Raw genomic sequence first — 10,724 nt, 5'->3', positions numbered from 1 at the left:
AGATGCTGCCTGACCCGCTGAGATTTGCAGCATTGTGTGTTTTTATTTGCGATTGCAGCATTTTGCTTTTGCATGAAGGGTGGGCTTGTAGATTGTGTCTGTGGGTGGCAGAGCACCGAGAGAGAGAGAGAGAGAGAGATGGTGGGAGGGAGGGAGGGGAGGGGAGGGGAGGGGCCAAGAGTAATGCAAATCCTTCAGTGCTGTGTGATTCGAGCAACACTCCAACTCGTAAAAAAGAATGAGCGATAGGACTGTGTGCGTTTAAGTGAAGAGAAAGCCAGTTAGAAAATGCCTATGGCCGCACTAGTCTGAAAATGCCTGATCTTGTCTGATTCTTGGAAGTTAAGCAGAGTCAGGCCTGGTTAGTACTTGGGTGGGAGACTGCCTGGGAATACCAGGTGCAGTAGGCTTTTGCTGCTCACTGCCCCACACACTCACACTGCCGTTAATCAATCCACAGCCTTTGTGCTGCTCGCTCCCACTCTCTCTCTCTCTCTTTCCTCTGACCATTTCTTTGCTGCACATTCTCCTGCTGATACACAAACACAAGTGGGTCTACACACGGGGAAAAGCAGACCAGATTAAGATAGCAAAGAAACACACACTGCAGGAGGGGCTCCAGGACACAGCAGCAGAGAGGAAAAACCCCACACAAGCCTCTCGGATGGACTTATCTGCCCACTCAGGAATACCCTCCACCATCAATATGGACCATAGTTTGGATAGCAGGAGAGCTGACACCACTGTCGCTCTTCCTTGTACTTTCAAACACCTTTCCCACATTCCCAAAATCTTTTTAACTTTCACAATCATTGGTTCCCAATTTAATCGATCCATTCCTTCCCTGTCCTTCTTACACCCCATATGCACCCCCAGAAATTCCAGCACCTCCACCACCTCAAAGGGCTTTCCCCCAACCATTCCCCCACCCCTTCCCACAACATAGAAACATAGAAAATACGTGCAGGAGTACGCCATTCGGCCCTTCGAGCCTGCACCACCATTCAATAAGATCATGGCTGATCATTCCCTCAGTACCCCTTTCCTGCTTTCTCTCTATACCCATTGATCTCTTTAGCCGTAAGGGCCATATCTAACTCCCTCTTGAATATATCCAATGAACTGGCATCAACAACTCTCTGCGGCAGGGAATTCCACAGGTTAACTACTCTCTGAGTGAAGAAATTTCTCCTCATCTCAGCCCTAAATGGCCTACCCCTTATCCTAAGACTATGTCCCCTGGTTCTGGACTTCCCCAACATCGGGAACATTCTTCCCGCATCTAACCTGTCCAGTCCCGTCAGAATCTTATATGTTTCTGTGAGATCCACTCTCATCTTTCTAAACTCCAGTGAATAAAGGCCCAGTTGATCCAGGCTCTCCTCATATGACAGTCCAGCCATCCCTGGAATTAGTCTGGTGAACTTTCGCTGCACTCCCTCAATAGCAAGAACATCCTTCCTCAGATTAGGAGACCAAAACTGAACATAATATTCCAGGTGAGGCTTCACTAAGGCCCTGTACAACTGCAGTATGACCTCCCTGCTCCTATACTCAAATCCACTAGCTATGAAGGCCAACATACCATTTGCCTTCTTCACCGCCTGCTGTACCTGCATGACCACTTTCAGTGACTAATGAACCATGACACCCAGGTCTCGTTGCACCTCCCCTTTTCCTAATCTGCCGCCATCCAGGTAATATTCTGCCTTCGTGTTTTTGCTCCCAAAATGGATAACCTCACATTTATCCACATTATACTGCATGCATTTGCCCACTCACCTAACCTGTCCAAGTCATCCTGCAGCCTCTTAGTGTCCTCCTCACAGCTCACACCGCCACCCAGTTTAGTGTCATCTGCAAAGATGGAGATATTACACTCAATTCCTTCATCTAAATCGTTAATGCATACAGTAAAGAGCTGGTGTCCCAGCACTGAGCCCTGCGGCACCCCACTAGTCACTGCCTGCCATTCTGAAAAGGACCCATTTATCCCGACTCTCTGCTTCCTGTCTGCCAACCAGTTCTCTATCCACGTCAGTACATTACCCCCAATACCATGCGCTTTGATTTTGCACACCAATCTCTTGTGCGGGACCTTGTCAAAAGCGTTTTGAAAGTCCAAATACACCACATCCACTGGTTCTCCTTTGTCCACTCTGCTAGTTACATCCTCAAAAAATTCCAGAAGATTCATCAAGCATGATTTCCCTTTCATAAACCAGGCATTGGGACTGACGATAGTTCACTCTGGCTCCCGAAGCCCGACAATACTCCTCTACTACCTCCAGGGAGGAAGGACGGCAGCCCAACATAATCCATCTTTTAGCTGTCAGTTGTGACTCAGTCATGGCACTGCCTCTGAGTCAGAAGGTTGTGGGTGCTAGGCTGACGCTCCCAGTGCAGTGCTGAGGGAGTGCTGCACTGTCGGAGGTGCCGTTGTTCAGATGAGACGTTAAACTGAGCCCCTGTCTGCTCTCTCAGGTGGGTATAAAAAATCCCACGGCACTATGTGAAGAAGAGCTGGAGATTGCTCCCTGGCGTCCTGATCAATATTTATCCCTCAACCAACACCACTTCAATCTGTGTCCTCTGGTTATCAACCCTCCGGCCAGTCGAAACTGATTCTCCGTATTTACTCCATCAAAACTCGGCATCAGTTTGAGCACCTGGAATAAAGGTCCCCTTGTTGTCGAGGTTTATTGTGGGAAATGGGAAAATGTAGCTGGGAATGTGCCCCCAGGATGGAAGCGTGCTATTGGAGCAAAGTATTTGGGGCAGAGTAGAGGGAGCTGTAGCTGCCCTGGGAGTGCTTCACACTGAGACAGGTGCTTGAAGTGAGAAACCTTCCATTCCCTGAGTCCTTGATCAGCCCAACTACAATCAAATCCTGACCAGCTCGGATTCAGAGTTCTGAGGCTTTGGTGGAGCAGGCTCGAAGAGCCGCAAGGCCCAGTCCGGCTCCTGTTCCTTGTGGTCTAAGCTGGTTACTTTTATTGAACAGCACCAGCCCTTAGAACGATGTTTACTTTCCCTCAGGATCAGAGAATCTATGGGCTAGAAATTCGTTTTTTGGCAAAAACGATATTTATTCGCGAAAAATACCGCTATCGCTTCGCTATCGCTACAAGGCCTAAAAGTCAGGCTTCAGTTCGGCCAGCGGTAAAAATCGTCGTTGCACGAGGATTCGTGACGCAGACCGTGAATGTTTGGCAACGTATCTCCGAGGCCGATAGCGCTGTGAGAGAGGCCTGGGGAGGGTGGCAAACACCAAAAACAAAATCACAAAACATTCACAAGACACTTAACTATGGAATGGCTGGGAAAGGATGAAACAATGAAACCTGTAACTGAGCGTTTTTGCCGGTCGGCACTCACTGCTGCTTCAAGGGCTGCCGCCATTTTTCGCCCTAAATACGGTTGCGGCTGAGCCAAAGTTTGGGCGAAAGCGATATTTCGAGTCTTGCACGGCGGCAGTCGGCTCCCCGGCGATATTTAGAAACCGCCGCCGCAAGGCGTCTCTCAATTTCCCCACGGCCGGTTTTTCACCAGAAAATAGTCGGGAGGTCGGTGAATTTTTAGCCCATAGAATCATAGAAATTTACAGCACGGAAAGAGGCCATTCCAGCCCATCGTGTTCGCGCCGGCCGACAAAGAGCTATCCAGCCTAATCCCACTTTCCAGTTCCAGGTCCGTAGCCCTGTGTGTTACAGCACTTCGAGTGGTGAGGGTCTCTGCCTCGACCACCCTTTCAGGCAGTGAGTTCCAGACCCCACCACCCTCTGGGTGAAGATATTTCTCCATATATCCCCTCTAAACCTCCCCCCAATTACTTTAAATCTATCCCCCTGGTTGTTGACCCCTCTGCCAAAGGAAACAGGTCCTTCCTATCTACATGTTGGCTTCTACGAATTGCCGTTTAATGATTTTCACAGATACAGCACAGGGAACTCATCATCCTCGGCAGTCCCTCGAAACGAGGATGACTTGCTTCCACACCAAAAAAAGGATGAGTTAAGAGGCGTTTCAATGAAGGACCCGATGTTCCAGATCCCGAACTATATCCTGAAGGGTGGAAGATGCCTGTGTGTGGATTTTTTAACGTGTGGTGACCGTTACACACCAGCCACCACACGGGCTTGACAGAGCTCGGTCTTGGTCCAGTGGCAAGGGTTAACCAGGACGACTGGAGACCAGCTCTGCTGCATGGATCTAGTGCACACACATATCGCAGTGTGGGCTGGCCCGTGCTGCCCCTGGGCCCTCGCCTATTCTGGGCCCCGAACTCACGCCTCTCCTGGGCCCTGGTCACCTCTCTCGACAAACTCCCACCGCTCCTTCGTCCCTCCTGCCGCACCTGCCCGCACCGCATCCAGCGACCTGGTTGGACAGTCGTCGCCCTCCTGCAGCAGCACGCCGCTCCCTCTAATGGCCCTACATTACCTACAAACACCGACATCCTAAATACTATAGCAAGGCTGCTAACTGGTGCTTATCTGCTGAAAGTTATCGATCGCATCTCAAACACTGAGTGAGTCCCTTTGTTTGAAACTTGTCTCCACAGCAACTGTGCAATATGCAGCAACTTCCTGTTTCCCCCGGGGCTCACTGGCTGGGAGAGGGAGCTGACAGAATCGCTCTCAATCTCAATCGCAGGAACAAAACCATCAGACGCAGAGTGGAGTTGGCAATTTTACAGATAAGGGAGCCACAAACTGGCAGGCAGTGAAAATAATCAGCTCCTGCTAACTTCAGCCTGTAAGGTGTATATGGCAGAAGGCTTGTGATTGATCGGAGTTATACTGACACAATACTGATGACTTTCTTGGCCAACTCCCACCGCAATGTGCCAAGAGCCTGCTGTGGTTTGAATTCTGGCGTATAAAGGAATGAGGAATAAGCTCCTGTTTTATCAGGGTGTCAAATTCTGACGGAGTTACCGAACCGGTCCGTACGCCAATAACTGAGGTGCACAGTGTTGTTATCTGACCCAGCTCACACTGCAAAGTGAGCACAGCATGGCGAGAGGTGAGAAGTGAATCATAGCTGTACACGGTGCAGCACTCACAATCCCTCTTTATTTACCGTGTGAATGTTTAAAAATGTATAGAGACATTGAAGTTGAGAACGTGGGAATTGTATAGGGACAGTATAAGCTAACAAGCAATTCATGGAGGAATAGCCATGACATCTGACTCGAGACTGCGAAATGTTACAACACTAACACATATTGAAACAAAACCCACAGCTTGCAGAAAAACCTCAAGGTCTTATTAAATCATGTTATTAACCTGAAACATTGACAGAAGGTCTTTGTTTAAAATCGGACCATGCTTGGGTCGGCTTATGAGTGGACGAAGGGAAGGAGGGATCAAAAGAGATGGGCTGAGCTGGGATGTCACTCTAGCCCTATCTTGTTATCTTTTGCCGAAAATGTATAACCATCGTGCCTTGACAATGTAACGTCACTTATCCGTAGGGAGTGTGTACGCTCGATGAGAATGTATATCTTCTGTCTGATAAGTCTTGCCGGCCGGTAAAATAAAGACTGCTTTGTTTAAAGCACAAGAGGTATTCGACTCAGTAATTTTACTGAACCAGATTGAGAGAAAAGAATCTACATTTACATTTGGTGTCAGAAGTGGGATCTCAACGGACGACTGCCGAAAACTTGCGAATTAAGAGCCAGACTAGCCTTGGACGAGACGAGGGGAAAGTGGCCACTGGAGTGAGTATGATTTCAATACTGCTCCAGTTTCCCCCGGTTTCAAAAGTCTGAGGAAAGTTTAGCCATTCGCTGGTTCTCAGGTAGTGTCTGAACGAGATCCAGGACAATCTGGTGAATACCTTTCAAACTTAGAATAGGGATAGAGATAGGGAAATTGCGCGATGACGCAAACCAAGCGGCGACTTGGAAAGATAGGTTATAGTTAGAGCTAAATAGGGATAGATGATCAATCATGGATCCAAAAATTAATAGGAAAGAAAAGAGACTCTTGTGAACATCTGTTTAAATGAGAAATGCTTCTGTGATTTTTACTGTAAAAAAAAAGCCGGGGAGTTGTGGTTTGTTTTATCTCAAACAGAATGAAAGTTTGTTTTAACCCTTCGTAGTGTTGTCCTGTATGTGGGAAGTTTAAGAGTGTGAACCTTATTGAATTACGTATATTCGGATGATAAGTTACGGAGCCAGGAAATGCACAAAGGATAGGTTTGTTGAAAAAAAAAAGAAAAACTTGTTGAAAGAAAACATTCAGAGAAGGCACAGCAAAACAAATGAGATGGATTCAAAAGGATTCAAAAAAAATATTATATTAAATAACACGACCTTGAGGCTGGAACAATTGAGATAACGAAAAGCAGTCCACAGCCTACGTGCCAGACTTCTCTCTAGTTATGGAAAAGACAAAAAAAAGTTACGTACTAAATAGGTGCTAAAAAAAATGTTCTGAGATTTTAAATTATGAGAAAAATTCCACTGCAGTAAAAAAAAAAATCACTCCTGTCCAGTTGGCAGAAAAACTCCATTAAATTAGGGCTTTCATTGACTGATTGAATTTAAACTGCGCAGTGACGCGAAAGGATAGGGAAATTTGGAGACTAAAAGAAATTACACAAGGCTCATAAGAAATCAAATTTAGAAAATTAGGCTCACAGGGAATTAAATAGAGGATAGGTGTTCAAATCAGGTGTGACGTCGACCTTGTATATCACTTGGCCCGTCTAGGCATTGATTGAATTTAAATCACGCAGCAACTCGGAAGGTAGGGCTGACGCGAACGCGCAGCGACGCGAGACGTGCAGCGGCGCGAGCGTGCGGCCGAGTGGAGGGCTGACGCAGACGCGCAGCGGCACTAACGCGTGGTGACGCGAGATGTGCGGCGCCGCGAGCGCGCGCCCGAGTGAACGTGGGCCGACGCGAACGCGCAGCAATGCGAACCACGAAATATCAAGTCAGTGCTGATTTTTGTAAGTCCGTTTATTGTAAGTTTGTTAAGTCTGTTTACTTTAAGTTGGAATCGCGCGGCGACGCGAGCCGCGGGGCGACGCGGCTTTGTGTTAGTTTAGTAAGTTTGTTAAGTCTGTTTACTTTAAGTTGGAATCGCGCAGCGACGCGAGCCACGGGGCGACGTGGCTTTGTGTTAGTTTAGTAAGTTTGTTAAATCTGTTTCAAGTTGGAATTGCACGGCGACGCGTGCCGCGGGGCGACGCGGCCTTGTGTTAGTTTAGTAAGTTTGTTAAGTCTGTTTACTTCAAGTTTGAATCGCGTTATGACGCGAGCCGCGGGGCGACGTGGCTTTGTGTTAGTTTTAGTAAAGTCTGTTTGTTTTAAGTTTGTTTAACTCGCACGACTACGTGAACGCGTAACGACACGGTAATACGAGGGACAGCGTGAAAATGGGTAATCAGTTGGATAAAACAACGGATGCGGATAGTCCGCTACAAAATTTATGTGAGGAATTCCCTGAAAGAGCTGAAGACTTTAGAAAATTATCAGGAGCCCTGAACAAATTATTAGGAGATGACCAGTGGCCTCTAGGTGGCACTAGAAGCGTAGAGGTAGTAAAAAAAAAGCACAGGGATTGTCAAAAAAAAATTAAAAGATGCATCACTTCTGTCAAGTTGGCAAATAAATGCTATTAAATTAGGACTTTCATTGACAGAGGGAACACATGTTAAAACTGTAGACGTCTTAAAAAAAGAATGTGCGCACGAGAAACTTACTAAGAGATCCTCTGGGACCTCTGAGAAAGGTATTGACCGACTACGTAGTAAAATGGCTGGCTTTGTGTTAACCGAGGCTGATGATGAAATTGATGAGTGGTCACTGGCTCAGCGCCCAATGGCGCCTCCCGCACCCCCTGGCCCCTTGCTCCAGTCCTCTTCCGAACACGTTACACTCCGGCGAGAGGAGTTAAAAATAACCCCATACCACCAAAGCAACAAACCCAAACTGACTCCTCATCCTCTGATAGCGATTTGGATCCCCAGTTCACAAGCAATATAGCCAAAAGGACCAGATCTCACACTCGAAAGGGCAGAACTATATCTCGATATCACAGACAGTCCCGTAAATCTTCTAGTCAATTTACCAGTCCAAGTTGTGAAAGACACAGCAAACACCCCCGCCGATCGAGACGCAGAACTGTCAAGCAGTCAGACAGCTCTGAAACATCCTCCGACCTAGAAATGATTTCCAAGATCCCAAAGTCCCGACACCAATTCCCTGTCAGACCAATGCCAAACCCTGATGCACAACAAGCTGCAGACCACCCCACTATAGATGTCTATGTGATCTTCGAACAACTATTTGATTGCTCACGCTATCCGGACAAATGGAAAGGGCAGTTAGATATTATTGGCAGGAAAAGAAAGGGGAGGTGGGAGGTGCGCCCCCAACCCGGGTCAAGACTGAATACGTGACTAGAAAGGAAGAGCCATCTCGGGAGGAAGGATCAATAGAATCGCAGTGTTGTATACAGGATTGGATGGATAAGCAAGGATACGGTTGTACTAAACAACCAAACGGCCCGAGCCCTGCTAATAAACCTCCCTATTGTCCCCGGCATGGTATGGGAAGAGGCCGGGACTGGGTAAGAGGAATTGACTGTTTTAATTGTGGGCAGGAAGGACATTGGAATAAAAATTGCCCCTACCATCAGCATGGAAACGGAAGAGGAGGGGGGCAAGGGGGGAGAGGAGGATCTTACACTAACTTCTCCCAGAACAACCCCTTTGGTCAATTGTCCCCGATTGACTACGCAGCTTGATTGTGCAGGGATCCTCCCCGGACGACGAACCAATGATATTGTTAAAAATTCTGAATGAGTGGCAACCCTTTTTGATAGATACGGGAGCCTTCATGTCTTCTGTACAATCAAAGCTTAAACTCCCTGCCTCTACTGAAACACAGGAACTTTCAGGATTCCTGGGACAAATCTCGACATTCCCAGTGTCAGAACCGGTTAAAATGGGTTACCAGGAAGAATCAGTGGAACATCGAGTTGTTATCACAACCAATCTGGACTGTAACTTGATGGCTAGAGACCTCCTCTGCAAATTCCAGTTGCATTTGGAGTGTGGAGATGATGGGATTATTGTAAAACAGGGAACCCTTAAGCGGCAGTATTATACCACTAGAACCCCTCAGTGGTGGTCTCTGGACCTGCCGCAGGCACCCTATCACGTGACCCTAGCATACGATCCCAGTGGAAAGAATCAGGACCTGCAGAACTTTTATCAGGATCACGAAGGGGAAGTGAAGGAAATTTTATTAAGGGCTAGAGTGACTGGACCGGAAGGGAAGGCAGATTTTGTGGAAATGGACAGCCCCCAACGGTGGCACCACATATTACGCGTGAAGTATTACCTCCCCACCACGCTAAAGATTTGGGAGTTATGGTGCGCCAGGCTATTCCACGGGGACCCCGAGAACGTCTTAACGACTCTGCAGCATCATACTGGCTCTGACATACCTGACTATGTGGATCCTCATGTGTGGGCAGAGGACCCCTCCCAAGTGGGTTATCACAGGCAATACCGAGTATCCACCGAGCTTTGGAGGCTAGCCGAGTCGAACCAATTTGCCAGTTTCCAGTCCCTAGCACGGCTAAACAAATGCGACAGTGTTTGGGGATGATCAATTACTGCAGATCCTGGATCCCTAATGTTGCCCTGATGACTAAGCACCTCACCCCGTATACAAATAAGTAAGGCAGCTTTGAAATAGAAACCGTAGACGTCCAAGCCTTTAAGGAACTAAAGACAGCCCTGCTGCAAGCTCCGGCTTTGGGCCGGCCCCTCTATGACCGGCCCTTTCAACTGTATTGTACAATTCTGAAAGACTGTGCTACCGTTTTCTTAACACATCTCACTCCGTAGCTGCCCTCCTGGGCCAACTGCAGACTCAACAGCTTACCATGGCCAGGCAAAGCAGATATGAGATCTACTTACTAAACAATCCTAAGCTGACTTTTCAGCACTGTACTGCAATTAATCCGGCCTGTTTTCTTACTGAGCCACCCCAAGATGAGGAAGAACCAAGTCATGATTGTTTATCTTTAATTTAAGAGGCCACATCAGTCAGGGAAGATTTTGTTGATGTACCAATTGAAGATCCAGACTGTATTATGTATGATTGACGGAAGTACTTCTATTAATCCAGAAGATACACGAATCTCAGGATACGCCATAGTAAACCAGGAGAATCAGGTCTTGGAATCTGCCGCTTTTGAAACTGCCTATTCTGCTCAACAAGCTGAACTATTCGCCCTCACCCGAGCCTATATCTTGGCCAAAGATCTCAAAGTCAATATCTATACCGACTCTAGGTATGCCTTTGGGGTGGCCCATGATTTCGGACAATTATGGAAAAATAGGGGATTCCTAACCTCACAGGGGAATGAGATATCTCATAAACAGCTAGTATCTGATTTGTTGCAAGCCCTCATGTTCCCCAAACGCATTGCCATTGTCAAATGTACCGCCCACACTACCGGAAATTCTCTGGTTGATATAGGGAATCGTTGTGCTGACCAAGAGGCCAAACAGGCCTCTCGTAACCAACAGATGGTAGGGCCCAAAATGATGAGTCAGACTAAAAATCCTGCGAAGGATAAGTTAGCCTCGGAAAAACCAATGCCAACCATCCAAGATGTTATAAAAGCACAGGAGGACGCTCCTGAAAAAGATAAACTGTTGTGGAAATATTATGCATGTACTTA

The 10,724-nt window shown here is 47.3% G+C and overlaps 1 pseudogene; it reads left to right on the top strand.

Moving 5' to 3' along the window:
* Positions 1-290: 290 nt before the first annotated feature.
* LOC139227277 (5S ribosomal RNA) lies at positions 291-410 on the top strand (annotated as a pseudogene).
* Positions 411-10,724: the final 10,314 nt, after the last annotated feature.

The sequence above is a fragment of the Pristiophorus japonicus genome, chromosome 16 (assembly GCF_044704955.1).
Source record: "Pristiophorus japonicus isolate sPriJap1 chromosome 16, sPriJap1.hap1, whole genome shotgun sequence".
Classification (NCBI taxonomy): Eukaryota; Metazoa; Chordata; class Chondrichthyes; family Pristiophoridae; genus Pristiophorus; species Pristiophorus japonicus.
The sequence above is the reverse complement of the archived record's forward strand: the minus strand, read 5'-3'. Positions and strand labels throughout refer to the sequence as shown.